Source organism: Ambystoma mexicanum, chromosome 11, assembly GCF_040938575.1.
Source record: "Ambystoma mexicanum isolate Mex_15411 chromosome 11, UKY_AmexF1_1, whole genome shotgun sequence".
In the NCBI taxonomy this organism is placed as follows: Eukaryota; Metazoa; Chordata; class Amphibia; order Caudata; family Ambystomatidae; genus Ambystoma; species Ambystoma mexicanum.
In genome coordinates this window covers 173221861-173243002 of record NC_090934.1, presented here as the reverse complement: position 1 = coordinate 173243002, position 21142 = coordinate 173221861, and the positions used below count along the sequence as shown (strand labels likewise).

Below are 21142 nucleotides of genomic sequence, written 5' to 3'. Positions count from 1 at the left end.
TTTGAAATGTGCTTTCTGACTGAGAGGTTCAAGGCCGTTCTGAGCGCGTTGTTTTGCAGGGTTTGGAGTTTGATGATGTATTTGTTAGCGCCTGCATAAAGTGTGTTGCAGTAATCCAGTTTAGAGAGGATCAGTGCATTGGCTAGGATAATGCAGCTAGCTGGTGAGAGGAAGGGTCTGCATGCTTTAATGAGTTTGCCAGTGTAAGCAGTGGATGAGGCCAGGGAGTTCACTTGTTTAAGGACAAGGTGGAGTCCAAGTAGAAACCAAGGGTCTTCATCTCTTTGGCGACGGGGATTATGTTGCCGTCGATATTGAAGGAACTGTAGTTGGAATCGAGAAGTTGTTAGGTGAGCCTAGAATGAGGATTTCTGTTTTTTCGTCATTCAGGCAGAGGCCATGGGTTGCCATCCATGCCTGAATGAGGGTGTACATTTTATTTACTAAAGCTGTATCCGTAGCGAAATTGCCCGAAAGGGGGATGAGGATCTGGGTGTCTTCTGCATAATTTGTGTAGGTGACACCCAGTCTGGCCAATTTGTCGAATAGAGGTTTAGTTAAGATATTGTACATTGTTGGCGAGTCACAGGAGCCCTGTGGGACTCCACATGTTGTCTGGATAGGGTCTGCAGAGTCTAAGGTGGAGAAGGCTTGCATACTTCTATTGTCAAGAAAGGATTGAACCCAGGCTATAGCTTCACTTGAGAAGTGGGCGGCTGACGCTAGGTGTTTGCAAAGTACTGCGTGGTCCACTAGGTCAAAGGCCGCCGGCAGGTCAAGGAGGAGTAGCATGGCTGTGTTTCCTTTGTCGTTAAGTTCGTCAATTTGGGCTTTGAGATCTACAAGTGCGGTCTCAGTGCCGTGCTGAGGTCTGAAGCCAGATTGACGAGTACCAAGGAGTTGGTTAGTCTCCAGGTATTTTTGATCGGCCACTCTGTCGATCATCTTCAGGAGGAAGGGGACCGTGGTGTTGGGCCTATAGTTAGTGGGGACGGAGGGGTCCAGGGTTTGTTTTTTTAGCAGGGGGAGAACCCAGGACTCTTAAACTGCTTGGGACTGTGCTAGATGAGAAGGAGGCGTTGATACGTTTGGTGAATAATGGGGCTAGGTCTCTGGCAGCATTCTTAATCATCTGGACCGGGCAGTAATCACCTTTGCAGTTTGAGGGTTTTAGTGAGGCAATGATTTTTTCAGTTTCATGAGTAGAGACTTTAGCGAATTTGAAAGGTGTTAAGCTAAGATTGGGAGTAATCGTGGGTGTGGGTGTACTGGGAATATCGCTATATGGAGCAAGGCTTTTTTAGGGTAATTTTGGATTGTAGTGTTTTCACTTTATTTGCGAGGGCGTTTTGGATATTGGTACACCATTGCTTGTCTATGGGTACGTTGTCAGGTGGTGGTATAGGAGATTCAAGTTTTCGCAGGATTGCAAATAATTCCTTTGTATTGGAGCACGCGTTAGAGATTCTGTCATTATAGACGTCTTTTTTTTAGCTTGAATGATTGTTTTCTTATAATTGGTAGCGCATTGAGTTTAAATTGGTTTTCAGCTGTGGGGGTGTGTCACCATACAGCTTCAAGCTTCCTTTTTTCCAATCTCAGTTATTTTAGATGGGGGGATGAACCAAGTATTGAGGTGGGATTGTTGTTTACTTTTACAATTCTTCAGTGGGGCGACGGTGTCCATGGCTATGGCCATGGTGTTGTATATTCTGACCATGGTATCTGGGTCAGAATCTGTTGGCAGGGAATTTATGGTTGGTAGGAGTAGGGGTAAGATATTGTCAGGTGTGATATTTTTTCTGGATCTAGTGGGCACCGATGGTGCCATTATTTTTTTCAATCCTGAGCACCTTGTTGAATGTTAGGTAGAAGTTAATGAGGAAATGGTCCGTCCACGGCTGGGGTGTAATTTTGGTGATGGTAGTAGGGCAGTTGGAGGTGGCTACCCAGTCTAATATTCTCCCTTTGTCATGGGTGGGGGAGAGAACTTTTTGGGTGAGTCCGTGTCCCTCAAGCATGGTGGCAATAGCTTGTGCTTGTTTGTCATCTGGGTCATTAAGACCTAGGTTAATATCACCAAGGATCATTGTCTGGAATGACTTTTGTGTTGCTCGCTAAGAGGCTGGATAATTCCTCTTCGAATAGGCGTAGGGGCCCTGGTGGCCTATAAATGAGATAGATAGTTAGGGTTTGGCATGGGGATATTGGTAATTTAGCGGTCAGGAGTTCGCAGGATTTTAGGGTGGGCGGTGGTGTTAATCTTAAATTTAGGTTGGATTTGGAGATGATGGCTAAGCCGCCGCCTCTGGTGTTCTGGCGGTCTAGTCTTAGTAGTTGATACTCCTTGGGTATAGCTAGGGAGAGGGCTGGACCTGCTGCTTCATGTAGCCAGGTTTCTGTGACTGCTAGGAGGTCGAGGTTATCTAGTGTAAGGTCGTCGGCTATTTCAGTGGCATGGGCCACGACTGATCTAGCATTGATCAGTGCTCCCGTTATGGACGTTTTAGCAAGACAGTTGATGTCAGAGGTAGCTAGGATGGGTTCATTCGTTATGATGCTAGCAGGTAGTTGTGGTTTCGGATGCGTTAAGTTCCTACTCTGGTTTTTGGGAATGGTGCGACGGTTCGAGTAGACATTGCTAGGTGCCTGCGGTCCGTAGAGGGTGGAAAGTCTAGAGCGAAGCCTAGAGTTTCTATGGATAGTAGGGCAGGGTACATATTTAGATTGGTCCATAGTTACCAGTATTAGTTGTAGGAGCAGCAGTGGGGCGTATGTTGATAGGGTCGTGCTAATATGCATTCTGCTGACGTATAGGGTATTATAACTTATACCATAGCGTGTAGCTGGGTAGGCTGAGAACACAGGGGTGACACGGTTGACAGGCTAAGGCAGCTAAAAAGCACAATATAGTGGCAGGCTAGATGCAACTATCAAGGCACGGTGTGATAACAGGCTAAAGCAGCTACAAAACACAATATAGTGGCAGGCTAGATGCAACTATCAAGGCACGGTGTGATAACAGGCTAAAGCAGCTACAAAACACAATATAATGGCAGGCTAAATCACCTAGGAAACAGCGGGAGGCTGGATGCAGCTTGCAGTGGTAGTGCACTTTCAAATGACTAAATGTATGTGCATTAGTAGGGCAATACAGTAGCTAACAGTTGATACAGCATATGACTAGGTATAGGTAGCATGTGGCAGTCTTGGAAGCAGTGATCAGATATTACTGCAAGTGGTTTCACAGTTACACATTGTAAGTGGTCATATGTAAATTACCTCTCTGAAGTAGAGTGCAGCGTCGGAGCACCAAAGTGGTCTGTTGTGCTTCAAGTGTGACGTCCAGGCTCTGGGTGGCTTCAGGTGCCAGGGGGGCAAAGGCAAGTAGGGTGGTGGGCAGCACCAGTGGTGATGGGGCTAAGTGTTCTGGGGCAGCCTGCAGCTCGGTCAGCTCAGTCAGGACCTGAGCCTTTCCACAGTGCCTTCCCACGGAGGCCGGCTCTCGCCTATCCGGCAACCTGATGGCCTCTTAGCTGGAGAGGGAGCCAATCAGGGCTTGTAGATGCTCTTTCCAAGGAGTGAGGAGGTAGAAGCACTCAAGGTGGCCATCTTGGAATGGCAAAGAGCCTCGTGCTTCAGACAAAGGGCAAATGGCATCTGGTGGCTGCAGAGGGGGCCAGCACCTTTCTGTGGCATGGAAAAAGGTGCAATCTTGCAGCATTCGTGACGCAGATAATAAATAAATCCACCGATTTTCTTGAAATTTTTAAAATCGCTCCTGTTGGGCTGGGGGCGGCTGCATAAAAGGGGCCTCTTTTACCTGCATGTGTCGGCAGTAAAGGCTCACTACCCAGGGATTGACTGTCTCCTGTATTAACTCCCTTGTAAAATATTCTTTTTAAATGTCACCTTATATCCAATAAATGGAATAGAATGTAACTAGGCCCCAAGCTTTCCAAGTACATTTAGTATGCTGGAGTACTAGTCTGACCCTTTTGCATGTCAGTGAAGTGGAGCTGCTTTATGCTCAAGATGCTGAAGACGTAAACTGACAAAGGCTCTCCAATCATCAAATCTTTGTGATCAAGTACCAACACTGATACAGATGTTGATGGTTTTGTCCAAGGGTGCAGAAAACTTTGGCTTCAATTAAGTATTTGGACAAATTCTGGCTGGAAAAAAAAGATTATTCTGCAACAGCTAAACAGTTTATTGCTATTCGACTCCAGGGAAACATGTTGTCTTCTCATTTTAGAGGCACATATGGAGTGAAGATTGCAAAAGGGAATGGAATTAAACATTCCCGCTCAAATAGAAGATTCAGGGCCTGTTTTTGTGTATTAGCAATGAGGAGTTGAGGATTAGTGAGAGTAAAGTAAGGTACAATACTCAGGAGAAACTTAAATTCACAAAAGGGTAATTATGAGCACCAGAGCTGAGGTAGTAATTTATATCAGAGGACATTTATCCTGGGACCCCTCTCTGGTTCCTCTGTGAGCCGGTCTGCCAGGGGGAGCTTGAGAGGTAGGTGCGGGGAGGTAGTTTGTGTGGGATATAATCAAGAGCCATGCTCTGCTGGCATCATTGGAAGGAGAGAAGACAGTCCGGTTGTCAGAAAACGTCAGAGTTGGGGGAAGAGACCGCTACATGTCAGGCAGTGCAAGATGTGGTCATGTCACAGATGGCCTTAAGAACATACCAACTCTGCAAAATAGTTCATAGGTTTTTATTGGTTTAATAGCCATGGTGCACTCTAAAGGATGTCCCTCTCCATGTTGTCTAGAGACCTATATTCCCTCTCAGACCAGGTGTCCTTCAGCCCTGGGATGGTCTCTAATGATTGGTAACCCGTACTATCCAAGATCGGTCTCCTCTAATGGCGATACCCTAAATACAGAACAGGTATCTTATCTAAATCTCCTTTTGGGTACAATCTAAGTCATGGTTCTTCAACCTTTGGGTCTCCACATGGGTTGAACAACTCCCACGATCCCTCACAATTAAATATGCTAGCTAGGGCTGTTGGGTGCAGTAGTCCAAAACATCTGGCGAGTCAAAGGTTGCAGACCACTGATCTAGGTGTACCCTGTTCTAAAATCCCCAAGAGTGGAATTTGTGACACTTGGGCCCCTTTTGGTCTTACCCTAACACGCCAGACTATTCCTCGATCTAGATCTAGCCGTTGCTCACTTGTCTCCTCCTATTCTCCTCCCTACTACTGCAGCCACAGTATCTTTTCCATCACAATGACACTTTTTCTGTCCCTCCAATGTTAACGTCTACCTGCATCCTCCAATCTTGCGCCTTTACTTTGCTCTCTCCTCTATGACTACTACTCTCCTGTCTCCACACTACTACTACTCTCCCGTCTCCACACTACTACTACTCTCCCGTCTCCACACTACTACTAGTCTCCCGTCTCCACACTACTACTAGTCTCCCGTTTCCACACTAATACTAGTCTCCCGTCTCCACACTACTACTCCCCCCTGCACCACCATTACCCCACCCCTTTCCACCCACACCTTCCCCCTCAGCCTTTTACACTTCCGCCAACTTTCTTTCACTCACTACTCTCCCGCTAATACTCTCACATCATTGATGCCCACTCAAACGCAAGTACCACTTCTCTACCACCAAACAATACCTCACCTTTCAACCTCCTCCAACAATGCTCAAGGCTCCTCTGCTCCGGCCACCCTCTCCCTGGTTTCTTGGCCCTAGTACGCCATCCTTGATCTCCCCCAAACAACCCACACCTTCCTGTTTCCAGTCCTCAATTATATTCCTCCCTCCCCACCGCCAACCTCTATTCGCCATCTTCCGTTGCTGGTTCCCCGGGCCAACCTCCGATTGCCGTTTTCCAGCCAAAGTCAATGTGCCAGTTTGTGTGAGTGTTCCCTGGCTGGGAAATGCTAGTTTGAGTATGTTGTTCCACTGCCCCCACATATGTAGGGGGAACATTGCTGGGCATTTCGCACCCTGTATTGCACCAGTGTGGTGTTGGTGCAACCTGCTCTCCCCGGGAAGGTGGATTCGGCTAGCTCGCTCCACAGTTAATCTGGATGGAGACTTGCAACTTTCAGACTGGTTTTGTGGTTTCTCCGGTTTAGCTGGCAAACTAAGTTTTATGCTGGGCAGATGCTGAGCCTGTAATTAAAAAGCCTTAAGCTCTCCACGGTTTGCCAATTTCAAACCCTAGTAACAAGAACAATGAAGGCATTATGTGACTAATGAAAAAAGGAATGCTTTACAGGAAAGCAGTTACAATACTGGGATTTATTCTGCACACCACTGCAATTTGCATGGTCTTCAAGTGCACTAGCAGATCTGAAAGAGGTGGATTTCTTAGGTTACTTGTGAGAAGGAAAATTAATGTTGGGAAGGGGGCAGCCCCATCTCCTCAAACCTCCTATGCGCTTTAAAGTGAGGCGAGATGCATTTGAGGCACTGTAATGAACGAGGGGGGGGGGGGGGGGGGGGTTGTGGGTGGTCAGTGAAAGGGACGCTTTCCCGTCCAGCAGGACCCCATGCTAACATCAATCATAGTGTATTCATATGGTGTGGCCCAAGGTGCAGGCGGCATCACTATTTTGCATAGATATTAATATTCTTAGGTAGAAGAGAATGCATGCACGGTAAAGGCGGAATTGCATGCTCTAGGCCCAAATCCACGAGCAGCGGAAATCTCCAGTCATGCCAGAGTTCCCATGAGGACAGTTTGCACTTCCACTGACCACGCTGTTTGTCCATTGTTCTTGAAAGTGTTGCGAAGATGTGCCTTTCATCCAAGAGGAATGTGCCCTACAAGGCCGCGATCAGAGGCCGGCAACTGATGTGCAGTTTATCTCACTTTGGCCAAAGCATGATTCCGGCCCATTCTCGAGTGACCACGAGTTATAGCCCATATAATTAACTAAACCCTAAGACCCCCAAATTACCTGACACTAGGTGCCCTTTGACCATCAACCCCAAAGTAACACGTCCTGAAATGTTCAAAGAGGATGGACATGATGTATTGTTGCAGTGACAATCGTGTGATTTGTATTGCGAGGTGCTGGGAGGGATACATTACAGTTCAAAACGTGGGTGGAGACTTTGGAGCCGGATGGCGCCAAGGGAGGGAGTGAAATGTGCGGGTGAAGGTTAGAGTGCTCTGAAACCTCCTGTGTGTCCGTTTTGAAGCCTGGCAAGTGCATGGTATGAGTGATAAACAACATGTATAGTAGGAGTATAATTAATTTGTTGTTTGACCTTCGACCTGAGAAGAATGAGCCCCGCAGCGCTCACGTGATTGGAGATGGAGGAACTGGGCTGGGACCAATAAACTGCCATCCCATATGGATAAAGGCAGCACCTGTATAGGGTCCAACCAATCAGCCACGCAGGTTGTCACCATATGTAGTGTGTCATTTATGACTATGTTTTGCTTTAAATGTTTCTGGTTGCTTCTGTTTTCTGCAGAACGCTCTCGGCAGCAGAGTTCTTTTCTGTTGCTCTCCTCTGTGCATGAGATTAAACTTGTTATGCTAACAAGATCGACTTGGGTCTTTCTTCCATAGCGGGTTGTATTCTCTCTGGTGTGAGGGATAGGGGCTTACTTTCAATTGGTGACCGCAATGTGATCCTAACACCCCCAGTATCTGCAGAGGCTTCCAGGCCGTCGCCCCAGAAGGAGCGGCACCCACCTACATCGACTGGCCCCGAAAAAAACCCACGTGTTTCGAGTGGTCTAGTTGGAGTCATTTTCAGAAAAGTCCTCTCTGCTCTTTGAAGCAGAGCCGCAGTTCTGAGGAGAGTGCAGGCCGGTGTTGGTATCCTGTGACGGAGGAGTTTGGGTGAGCATGCACAGGTGAGTAGACTTGTAAGTGATAACAAGTAGAGGACAGATGCATGGGGAAGTGTGAGGTGTGACCAGGAGGAGAGCGAAGTCATCGATGTGGTGCGGATGTGGGTAAGGTTATTGTTGATAACATTTGCATTAGTGATTGATTTGTTCGGTAAAGTGTTATAAAAGGTAGGGCATTATAAAGGTAAGGCAAAGGTAAGGCAGGGATCCCCTCCTCGGAAGGGAAGGGAAGGTGGCACCACGAAGCAGAATAATATTTAAAGGAGGTGTATGGAAGTACAAAGTAGTGGCCTCATATGTAGTAGACCAGGAACAAGTAGCGGTTGTTAGTGTAGTGTGTTGGTTTAGCTCATGGTAGTTGTGTTTTGTGGGTGTAAAGGTAGGCCCTAGAAGGGGCGGTAATTGAGTCGCAGCGTGTTGTGGTGCTGCCCGATCTCTTGGAACGGCGTGTGTGCGTTAGGGGGTGAGAGAAGTGCGGGGGTTGATTTTTTTTTGTTGTTCTAAGCAAGCAGCAGCGTGCACAGTGCATTAGAGGGGCTTTGCGGGGCTGGTAAGGGATAGAAGTCACTAGTATGGGGGGAGGATCATCAATAGAGCACATGTATAAGGCCCTGCCACTCTAGCGTGACACTGTATGCCTGACCATACCCAAATATAAGCTCTCCACTATTGGGGGTAATAGCTTTACTGTAAAGGCAGCTAAATGCTGGAACTGTTAGGTAGAAACCTGTGCAGTCCCCTCTGGGACCACTGCAAAAGATTTAGGACTACAGGTGTTTGGCAGTAAACCCACTTGGTAGCAGTCTGTCCCACACAGATTCACTTGGTAGCTGTGGCTGAGCAGTCAGACTTCCCTCAAGAAGAGTTAGGCAGTATACAGAGTATTCACAATAGGTCAAAAGAACCCAATAGAACAAGTAAACACTGACCAGAGCTTGGTGTAAAAGAGATATAATTATTTGTTTAAAACCACATCTAGAAAAACACACAGGCACTAATAGTAAGCAATCTAAAAACACGGTCACTAAAAGATGTACACTCCCTTAAAAGAATATTAGACAAGTCTTAAGTAAAGCCCCACTTATTTTCAGACAGCGGTGAGTGCTTAACGTAGATGGCACTCTAATAATTCGTTTTAAAAAGGGAGAGAAAAGCAGAGAATAAATTGAAACAGATCCCAACACTTTTTTACGAACACAACAAGAGAGGAAGGCAAAGTAACACCGTGAGTTTAGAGTCAGTAGGCCGGATCCGCTTTAAGAGGATCAAAAAGAAATGTGTCCAAGGTCATACGGTTGCAGTGCACAAAAGTCTTGAAAAGGTTCAAAAAGAGTTGGACCAAAGAAAGAGACCAGTTAGAGGGTCAAGGCGGCCAGCCCAGTCCAGAAGGTTAAGGGATTATTATTACCTTGTAGCAATCTTTAGAAAGGGAGGCCTGGCGGACACGGTACCTTAAAGCAGTTGTTCCTGGCAGCGGATGCAAGTCGATGCTTCGTCCGGGGGAAGAGAAGATCTCGTCGGGGAGGAAGACAGGAGTCTGTTGCACTGCCAGGGAAGAAACCAGCCGCAGAGTTTCTCAGGTAAAAGGAGCGGTCCTGTAATTCGCGGTCCAGTGGTAAGTGGCTATCCGGTTGCCGGGGTGCTTGGCACGGGCAATTCAAACACAAGCCGGTCTGGGGTGCGAAGAGAAGAAGGTAAACTGGTTGTGCCCACCAGTCAGGGGAAAAAGCCTCTCCAGCCGGGAGATCTTTGTCGTCGGGAAATGGTGAGTCCGTTCCGCAGGGCTCCACCGGTGGTGTCGTCGTGGTAGGTCGGCTCAGCTTCTCCCTCGTCGGATTCTCAGGTCCTGTGGCGACTTCTGAAGTTCCAGTCCCCAAAGCCCTGATTTTATGCAGCATATCCCCATTCACTCAGCCTAGCTGTCAATCAAACATGCTAAGTGGTGAGCTGGCCGGCTCACCACTTGGGCCAATCACACAAGAGTGCGACTTGAGTTACCAAGGTAACTCAGTCCAGGGTGCCTAAACCCCCTCCCACACCCCCTGTGGTACCCAGACAGAGTGGCACCACTTTTGGAAGCTTCTGTGGAGAAGCCCGCCAAAAAGTGGAACAAAGGGCTCGACTTGGGTTGGAGTCACAGAAGAGAACACAAATGCCATTTTAGAATCGAGTCCTGGCAAAAAATACCAACCGGCGAATTAATATTAATTAAATAAACCGGCGGTATGTTCGAGGCTATGAGAATTAAATAATTAAAGTTGGTAGCCTCGAACAATGGGAAAATCCCATAGGGATATATTCGCGGTCGAATATAAAAAGTAGTATCCACTGCCACCAGCCAAAACTCAATCAGGGGGGACCAAGACGTGCCCCCTCGACTAACAGACCCCGGGGCAATCGAATTGCCCCGACCAGTATGTCCACAATATGATGGTTTGTACTGGTTTCTGTTAATAATTTGGGACTAGTAAAGACAATTGTGACTTTACATTCCCTGAGAGACAGTAGTCAGTCCCAGGGTATGGAGTCTATGGTGGGGTGTCACTATGACACCCCTGTGTCACTGTATGGAGGGTGCTGTGTAACACACATAGTAAAAACACATGAGACCCTATGGAGTAAAGGACCCCATAGCTCATAAAACACCACAAATCATGTCCAAGAGTGGGAGAAAAAGAGTCTCACTCTTGGCAGGAGAAAAAAACAAACTCCAGAAATCCAGCAAAGCTGCTGGGGGACTCACTAGGTTAGGAAATTCAGCCTAAAGAGAGAATTCTCCCTAACAGGAACTCACTGCCTTATGATCTGAGAGCCGACCAACCCTACCTACATTTCAGAAAAAATGTAATAAAACACATCATCGCTACTGATCCTTAGTCTCCCAGTACCCGTTGTGGACCTGCCCACATCTGAAGAGACCTTTCACCCTGCATTAATACTGTACTACTGCATTAACATTGTAAGACTATGTGTAATCTTGTCTACCTGGGAGCCTAAGTATACATATTTTTGTACAGTGCCTATTGCTGTAACTACATTGGCCATTCTTAGTCTTTGCCCCATTTTGTAAATTGTGTATATCCTGTAATCTTGTAAATACTGTGGCATGTGCATATTTGGTAACCTCTGTAAGCTTTGCATCTCCATAATGCTGCACCCTTTTACTTACGAGTCTGGTGTGCTTAACAAATGAATAAACAAACAGGTTTGAAAAGTATAAGCAGTGGATCGTGGAGACAGGAATGGGGGTTGGGGGGGCTGGAATGCCCTGCCCATGGCCAGGGCAGGGCTCACACAACAAGGGTATTTTGGAACATGTCACCATTTTTAGTAGTGAAATACAAGCGGAAGCAGCTACAGACAAAGGTTCTCGATCTTTGGTGCATGTTCGAAGATACAGAGGATCAAAGAAGTTGAGCGGATGCGCAGAGTCAGAAAAGTGAGACTTATGGAAAGAGAGAAGGGGAAGGTTGGGCGCAGGTAGGAAGTAGGGGATTATATCCCTAAATTCTATCGAAGGATATACAACCCCGTTGAGGTGGGGATCCCTTCTGCTGCAGTAGGGCCCCCCCAGTGTTAGTAACATCACAGGCTACCGCTCCCCCACCCCTGTATACCATCCGCCCAAAGTACCAGCATCAAGGGGTCGAGAAAGAAAAGAGCCTGGGGCAGGTGGATGGATTATCTTGGGGGAGGAGAATACGGTGCTGGGAGGGGATGCTGGTGCGTACACAAGACCAGAGTGAAGGGCGGGGTAAAAGGTCATCTGAAAATACACCCCTAACCCCAAGTAGAAGGTATATGGGCAGGTGGTAGGTTGAGTAGCAGGGCTGGCCGGATGGCATTGGTAAAAGAAGAGGAATTACGAAGAAGGGTGTCGGAAGTAGAGAAAAAAAGCAGATGCCTTTAATACATAAGGGGGAAGGGCATACACAATATGTGCCCTGGCCCCAAATGGATAAGAACAATTTAATTAAGGCCCTCCCACAACTTACAGCCGGGGCGAGTAAGTGGATATATGAGTTTGAAAAACAAACAGCATGGGTGCCCCCTAGCAATAGGTTATCGTAAGAGCTTATTGGTTGCCGTAATTTGGGATCAGGCTGGAGAGGTGTGGGTTAAGGCTGGATACCCAGGAGTAACCCTAGGGGATGATGCGCATGATGGATCATCATTTAATGAAGTTTGAGAAATGGTATGAGACGCATTATGGAGGGTCTTCACGGATACACCCGATTTACAGTCTATAATGCAGTTTACCATGGGGGAAGATGAGGAACCAGCTGGATTTATTCTCAAAATGCAAGAGAAATGGAGAGCAGAGACTGGGGGACCGTGGGACCAATCAATACCATTCTTCTATTTTATCATAAAGCAGGGTTTGCCAAAGGAAGTGCAGAAGGCACTAGATAAGATTGTGGGTATTGATGCAAAGGCGGGCCAGAAATACAGAGCATAGTAGTGCATCATTGCAAGAGGATTAAGGACAGGGAGAGGGAAGAAGCACAAAGGCACCAGGGGGATGAAGCAAAGATGTTAAGAGAAAAAAATTGGCAAAGGTGGCAGTTCAGGTGCCCATGCCAACGCCAGTACAGGTGGAAGGAACGGAGTACACAACAAGTTGTGAGTGCCACTATTGCAGTGCTCTGGGCGGAAGGAGGACAAGGACAGTGGGGCCACAGTACCCCAGGCCACAGTGGCAGCAATGAGGGCAGCAGAGAGGAAGAGGGGGATTTTCGAGAAGCAAAAGGAGGAGGGGTTTGGACCCAGGGGAGGTGGGTTCAGACAGAATCAATGTTGGAATTGTTTAAGTTGGGGGCATTTAGCAAGGGAGTGCAGGAGCAGATTTGTGGTAGAGTATAATTATGGACCGCAGCAGCAGGGCCAAAGGCCTCAAGGATTAGGGTACCAGTAACAAGGCCAGGGGTAACAGAACCAGCATCCTCAGGGCACTATTAAACTTATAATCACCTGTGCCAAGCGCCAGATACACAAGCGGGACACCCGCCGCTACAACTGCAAGGTGGTGTTGCCACGGTAATCAGGGCACTAGGTGGGGGAGCAACAGTAGTGGGACGTAGCCCCTTGTTCCCGGGAACGAGCATCCATCCCGATTAGAACAGCCCATAGAGAGCACTTGCATGCCCAGTCCTGTCGACAGCGATCCACCCTGAAGAGGAACCATTGGTGGGGGTGGAGATGGGAAACAAGCAATTCATATTTATGGATTCTGGTGCAACTAAAATCATGTATTATGGAAGGCAACTTTCCACTATCTGGAAAATATCTTGAAGTGGAGTGGTTCCTCTGGGGCGATTTCCAAGTTTCCCTACACTGAGGAGTTGGGCGTGAAGGTGGAAGGGAAGTTAGTACGGGTGCCCCTCCTTTATACAGAGAGTTCTACTGTTAATTTACTGGGTAGGCACCTGCTAAGTAAAACATTATATCCTTTACAGATCATGGAGTATTATGTTCCACGCATGGGATGTGCACTGTGAGGGTGATGTTGATAATCCACATGATGGCAAGGGAGGTGGTTGTCTGTGGGATTCCCGTAGACCCAGACATCTTTATTTATGGTAACACAGTGGTTGTGAAAGCAGTGCCCCAGATTACCAAGCAATGCTGGCGAGTGCCCACTGATTTAATTTTTCGTCCCGCTGTGTCGCCCTAGGTGGTGACGGGAACGCTACGGTCGCTGGACCTGCAATGTTTGGTAGCTTCGGACAGAAGGATTGCCCTATTAGGAATGGATAGGGATGGGTGTGAGTGACGCACAGTGCTCTGTGTAGACCCAACAGTGCAGCTAAAGGAGATGACGGATGACTTGTTTGAGAAGAATGACAGAGGGGGGAAATACTAGAAATGTGCATCCCTTGTGACATAATGATACAGTACCGAAGAGTGCAATGTCCATTAATGGTAGTAGTAACTCCATCCCCATTTTTTGAAGAATATTTACGGCACATGCCCCTTCCGTTGTGGACTATAAAACCACCTACCTTCTCGGACATCCGGCCCATGAAGCATGTGTCAGTTGAGGCTTTTGCTGCCACTTTCACCCCCCCCCCCCACCTCTGGCTGTCTCACATCCTGACACCGCCCTGTCTCTGCTCTACTCTTCAATGTCGGATACTCTTGATGCTCTTGCCGCTGTCATGAGGATTTGTTAGAAGTCCAAAGCCAAGTGCAATTCCTGGTATGACTCCGACCTAGCTACACTTAAACGTAAGTGTAGGGCGGCTGAGAGGAAATGGAGGGCTTCCTGTTCTTCCTCTGACCAACTGGCCTGTCGCCTGCGACAAAGGCAATACCGAGACTGTCCTCACCAAGAAGAGTCCACATCTAAGCTCGTGTCTCTGCGGCATCTAACAACTCGGCCGAACTCTAAAATCTGCAAGGAGCTGGCCAACCCTGCTGCAGTCTCTACCCATCCTGTTGCCTCCCAGGCTCTTTGCAATGCCCTTGCCTCTCACTTCATTTCAAAAACCCAGGACATCCTGTCCACCTTCTCCACCCCCACCCCTCCTCTCCTATCCTATCCTCTCCTCTCCCCTCCTCTCCTCTCCATCTGTGCTCGCTGACCCTCCTTTAGATACCCCCCCACCATCCTTGTCGTCCTTTCCTCTTTCCTCCCCTGACGAGGTCGCTAGACAAGTCCGATCTATGACAGCCTCGTCAAAACAGGTTCATCCCTGTTCCTCTAAAACCATCAAGGACCACATTGACACCCTCGCTCCGGCCTTTGCTGATTTTTGCAACCACTCCTTATTACGCTCACCTGGCTACCACAGGGGCGCCGATCCGAACTGGACAGCTGCGGTCTCCACCAATGTGACGTGTAGTGCTGAGATGACAGACTGGACTGGCCCACCCAGCTTGGTTTGCTTGGCCCGTAGGAGTATTCTTCTGATGGTTTGGAAGGATGAGCTCTCCATCCTGCATCGAGCGCAGGGGCGCGTAGATAACCAGTTGCTTCACTGGTTAGAAGGAATTGGTGAGTTTCAGAACATTGTAGTTCGTAAGAGTTCAAATGTCTGACTTTCACTCTTGTCCGATTCCTTGCAGTTTGCAGCTTGACCCCAGCAAAGAGTTCCTTATGGGCTGACTAAGTTCAGGTAAGGATTTGTCTTATCCAACACAGTTCAATAAAATAAGGCCAGAATGTAACCTGTTGCTTTCTCCCTTATTCAGGTGCGGAGAGAAAATATGAAGTTCGGGGAATAATGCCTCTGGCGGTAAAATTAGGTAAGTCTATTGTGGTGAGAAGGATTCCCCTGGTTTGTCCCTTTGTCTCACCTTGTTGTCCTTTTGTTCCCCTTAGGGGCCGGGGCACGGCGAGGATGCTATGGAGACTGCGCCGACCCGTGAAGAGGAATAGTACCCCCGGTGGTAAATCAGGTAAGTCTATGGGAGTAGTTACTATTGCCTCAATTTATTCCCTTGGCTCACCTTTGCTGTTCTTGTGTTCCCCTTAGGTGCCGGAGTGCGGCGGGAACGTGCAGAAGGATGAGGTGGATCGTGAGAATGCTGCGAAGGCCAGTGAGTTCAGCGCGGCGCTGCAGCAGGCTAGGCGGCGCGCGTGAAATACTTTCTTCCAGCTCGAAGGCGCGGTGGATCCGGAAGGTAAGGATCGAAGGTATTGCTCTTGTTCTAACCTTTTCTCCTTCTGTTTCCCCCTTTTTCTAGGAGCTGCAGACTCGAGGCGGGCGTGGCAGAAGACTGGATGCAGGCTTGCAGACACTGAGCGTTACGCTGCTGGATACAGAATAACGCGAAGCATGTGCTGCTCTTCGGGCGTGGTTTAAATAGCCACCAAAGTAGTCCCAGGTAAGTATTCCTCCCCAGCCCCACCCGAGTAAAAAAATAGTCCCAAGGTAAAATAGTCCCTTTCCAAGCCTCATTTGGCTTGGAGCTCTTGCAGCATGGTCTGCATCATGTAAGTTTGCAGCATGGTCTGCATCAGGTAAGTTCTACTCTATGAGCCTGGCGCATATGGCGCCAGGACTGACTCTCCATATGAGCCTGGCGCCATAGGCGCCAGGACCGCACCCAAACAGCCCCTAGCAGGGGTTTTTGGGCTTGCTCAAAATGACTTGATGCCTGCTTCCGGGGTTGCTGGACCTGGTCTGGGTCCCCGGGGGTAGGCATCATGACACTCCTTTGCCTCAGGATCCTTCCCCCCCCTCCCCTCTGAAGCACACCCTTGTGCATCATCTTCTCATGATCCTTCTTGTCCAGTTAACTTGGGTCCTTCCCATCATCCATCTTCCTCTCTACCTGTGGTGTTCCCCAGGGGTCTAACCTCTCGCCCTGGCTTTTCAACCAATAACCTGGCAACTCTTGCCCACTGCATTGCCCATTTCCTGCTCAAATTTCCAGTGCTACGCTGACAACTCATTTTCGGCTGCCCTCGGCCACCTCCTCTCCCTCTCTCATCTCTGATAGCCTAACTGCCATTCAAGATTAGTGTGTCACCAATGATCTTTGTCTGAATGGCAGCAAGACGGAGATCCTCCTTTTCGGCACACCTTCACCATCCTTTCCCCTCACTCTCTGGCCGGCTTCCCTTGGCCCTCCTCCTACCCCACCTGCGAGGCTGAGAACCTTGGGGTCATCTTTGACTCTGCCCTTTGCTTCTCCGCCCACATCTCTGAGGTCAAACTTCCTACTGCAGATCCTCTCCTTCCCCCAGAAGCTCATGGTATCCCCCAAGTTCTGGTTCTCTCTAGGTTGGACTATTGCAACAGCCTCTTTCTGAATCTACCGGCTTCTACTCTCTGCAAGTAATACAGAACAGGACTGCAAGACTTGTCCTTGGTCTCAAGCCCTAGGACCGTAACTCTCCAGCTCTGAAATATCTCCATTGGCTCCCAGTGGATGCAAGGATTAAATTCAAAACCCTCTGCATTGTCCACAAGTCTTTCTGGGGCTTGGGTCCAAAATACCTTGAGCTATCCCTCCGCAAATACCTCCCCTCTCGAGCTCTTGGCTCCTCTAACTCCCTCGGGGTCAGTTGTTTTTCAAAGAAACAAGCTGGGGGTAGATCTGCCTTCGGCTGGGGCCTCCCTCTGGAACAGCCTCCCTGCCACTCTAAAACTTGAGAACCATCTCTGGTTCCGGAAGCACCTCAAGACCTTCCTCTTCTGCCTTCGCTCCCCCTCTCCCCTGCTGATCTGTTCTCTCTTGGCACCGTGCACCTGGCCACTCTCTGCCCTCCGGGTCCAGGTACCTGCCTGCCCTGCCACCCTCCCACACTGCCTCCGTGCCACCCCTTGCACTGGGGTCTGTATCTGTGCCCATACATTTCCCACCCCAGTCCCTTTTTCTTCCTGCACTTATCAGACCTACCCTGTCCGCTGCCTTAAACCCAGTACTTGCCAATTGCTGACTGGACTGCCACTGTTTGTTGCCTTTATTATTTATCTGTTTCTCCTTTGCGCCGCACTTTCCACTTCTCTCCCCCACCCCCCTTCCATGCACTTTCCCCCCCCCTCCATGCACTTGCACATTATCAATGTCACTGGGCCTAGTAAGATCATTGTTTTGTTATCCCTTGTTCCCCCTCCCTTGTTGCGCTCTGAAACACTTGTGTACGAGCGCGATAGTAATAAAATATCAATATCCCGCCAAAGACAAAACGAACAAAGGGACCAAACCTGGTTTGGTGTGCAGAGTAAATCTCAAGAAGGACCTTTCCAGCAAGAAATGGCGAAAAAAGGAAAATCCTGGGGCCATTTTGACAAAATGGGCACCCATGGGTGCCTAGGTGCAGTTGCGAACGCAGCCCACGGTAAAAGCACACAATGGTAGTAAAAAGTAAACCACTGCCACCACCCATTAATTGTAGAAAGGGTAACCTAAAAATGTTACACCTGCCCAGAGGAGATGCAGGAGTAGTGGACCGTCTGTGGCAGGCCAAGGATCAGCTGCTAGTGCCTCACTTCTTTTTCTGGGAGCCCTTTTTCCTCTTTCTCCCTCTCACCCCCTCCCGTTTTCTTTTTCCTTTTGTACGGTGCACGTCTTGTACATCTCCACTTTTTTCGTTGTCTTGTGTGTCGTGCTTCTATTTCAGGAGAGACGAAGATGGAAGCAATTAATGTACATAGCTTGTGAAGTAGGAACCCGAGGCGTAGAGACACGAATGGGAGACTGTGGCCATACATGTATTATTGCGGACCAGCTATTGCTGGAGGATTATGTATAATATTGCTGATACTTCTGGGAGTGTATTGGGGAGGGTATTATAGGGGAAGGTCCTATAAAGGAGGGAATGTGGGAAATAGGATTGTATATTGTCTTATGTAATGATGATACATATAAAATGTTAACAAGTAGTTACATATATTAGTACTAATGTGAATATGAATAATTAATGGTAAGAGATTCAATGACTCCAATATGCAAGTTTCGCCTGTGAAGGAAGCAGAGAACAAGTTGTGTACAATAAGTAGGGGATGGTCTACCACTATGGACAGGTATAATGGTATTACTGACAGTATTACTAAAGCGGCCCAAGAGAAGTACGACGAAAGTATGACGCATGTTAAGTGTTGGGTTTTGATGTGATTGAGGATATTCATTACTCCAAATTCTCTAATTCGTGGTACACTCGTACGAGTGGGGTGGGGAGAAATACTGTAAATGGGAGCGGTTATGTGTGTTCACTGACTCCGCACGAGTCAGGGGCTCCAAAGGTGCTAGTACCACAAGCAGTCCCAATTATAGAGGCACAATGCCTGGTTCATCTTGCGCTATTCAGAATAAAAGGAAAGTTCCAGGCACACAGTGTGGGATTGCAAATGGTGGTCCCAGATTTCGTAAAAGTGTCCCGACGACCAAAGAAACATCAAGTGTATGGTGTTACCTTATCTGATGGTGAAGGGGCGGAAATATGTCAATAACTGGCAGGACAGCACACTATCGTGCTTGGCAGAAGTACTGGTAACATAGCAAGGACAGAACAGCATGAGTTGTCAACTTCTGTACACAAACCAGACAAAGCATATCACAAAGCGGACGTGGATTGCAACGATGGAAAAGCTGGTGCAAGTGCACAAGGAAGAAGAACAGCTCTGTTTCCACGGCAAGAGTACAGTCTTTGTTGGCACAAACGAACGGTGTCATAAAACTCTTGACCGCAGAGATGAAGAAAGGAACAGTGGCACTTCTGGATTACTACTAGATCTGTGGTCAACAAGCTTACTTGCACCGCCCAGCTTCATGGAGGGGTGTTTGCTGGCCACATCAGCGCTATTGGGGATCCCAGAAGAGCACTTGAAGGGGGAGTGCTGCCTGCAGAGGGGCCAACGGGTTTCCCCACAGTGCAACCTGAAGATAAGAGCCTGGTGCCCACGCAAGAGCCTCACATCCGGCTAGGAAAAGGACAATTCGAGCAAACCACAGAGAATGAAAACATCGAATCGCATTTCTAAAGACTCTTCCACTTTGCTTGTTGAATTAACAGAAGATTATCAGCTTTTCAGCTCTGAAGAATCATTCGCCTTACTACTTTTGGACAGGGGTACAGGCCGCCAATGCTAAATGGCTGCAAATAGTGCAGTAGGAACAGGTCCAGCTCATAAACGACAGAGAATGGGTTCAATGTGATCAAGGTTGAGCTACAAGTACTTAGACTTATGACATTGCAGAACACAAAGGTTTGATATGTTGACCGCAACAGAGGGTGGAGTTTGCAAATAGTTTGGCGATTCTTTCTGCACGTTCATACCTCCAGCAGGACATGGAAAATGCACCATTATCCCACATCATTGCAGCTGTCCATGGCCTAGGCGTTCGTATGAAGAAGAGAGGAATTCAGTACAATGATTGGCTAAGCAAGACTTTCAACTGGGCCCCATCATGGCTAGGAGCAATCGTGAAGATGTTAATGCATCCCGTATGGAGAAGTTGATCCTGTATACAACACTATCATTTCCTAATCCCCTGATCCAGAAAACTACACAGTGGTTTGGGTGGACCTGGCGGGGGGTTGCATTTACATGACTTGTTCACCTGATCAGTATGTGCGTAGGGGGGAAAGTTTGCCATCAGTGGGTAGTGCGTGGGTGCCAGTAAAAAGGAATAAACCACATGTGGATGTAGAAACAGTGGAGCGGGAGTGCAGAGCTATTACAGAATTTGTTACTGTAGAAGTAACAAATAGGGGAGAATGTTGGAAAGGGAGCAGCCCCATACTCCCCTCCCATACCCCCTCCCAGGTGCTTTTAAGTGAGGCGAGATACATTTGAGGCACTGTAATGAACCGGGGGGTGAAGGAGGGTCAGTGAAAGGGACGCGTTCCCATCCAGCAGGACCCCATGCCAACATCATCAATTATAGCGTGTTCATATGGTGTGGCCCAAGGTCCGGACGGCATCGCTATTTTGCATAGATAATATTCTTAGGTAGAAGAGAAGGCTTGCACGGTAAAGGCAGCATTGCATACACTAGGCCCAAATCCATGCAGCAATGGATATCTCCAATCATGCCCAAGCTCCCATGAGGACAGTTCGCACCCCCACGCGGCAGGTTTGTCCATTGTTCTTGAGTGTTGTTACGATGTGTCTTTTACCCAAGAGGAATGTGCACTACAAGGCCGCGATCAGAGGCTGGCGCCTGGTGTACATGTTCTCACTTTGGCCAAAGCATGACCCGGCACATTCCCGAGTGACAGCCCATATAAGTGACTAAACCTTAAGATCCCCAGATTCCATGACACCAGGTGCCGTTTGACCATCAACCCCAAAGTAACAAGTCCTGAAATGTTCAAACAGGAAGGACAGGATGTATCGTTGCAGCAACAATCATGTGATTTGTATTGGGAGGTGCTGGAAGTGATAAATATTAGTTTAAACGAGGGTAGAGACCTTGGAGTCGGATGGCACGGAGGGAGTGATTGAAATGTGCGGGTGAAGGTTAGAGTGCCCTGGAAACTCGTGTGTCTGTTTTGAAAGCCTGCCAACTGCACAGTATGAGTGATAAACAAGCTGTATAGTAGGAGTATAATTCATTTGTTGTCTGACCTTCGATGTGAAAAGATGAGCCCTGCAGCGCCCACGTGATGGAAGATGGGCTGAGATGGGACCAATAAACCATATGTATTGCATCATTTATGACAAAGTTTTGCTTTAAATGTTTCTGCTTGTACCTCTATTTGGCAGAACATTCTTGGCAGCAGAGTTCTTTGCTGTTGCTCTCATCTGCGCATGAGATTAAACTTGTTATCCTTACAAGACCGACTTGGCCCTTTCTTCCCTGGCGGGTTGTATTCTCTCTAGTGTGAGCGCT

The 21142-nt window shown here is 48.1% G+C and overlaps 1 protein-coding gene across 1 annotated transcript in view; it reads right to left on the bottom strand.

Annotated features, from left to right (window-relative positions):
- MACO1 (macoilin 1) overlaps positions 1 to 21142 on the bottom strand; it is a 539166-nt gene that overhangs the window by 108295 nt on the left and 409729 nt on the right. The gene's annotated exons all lie outside the window — the stretch shown is intronic.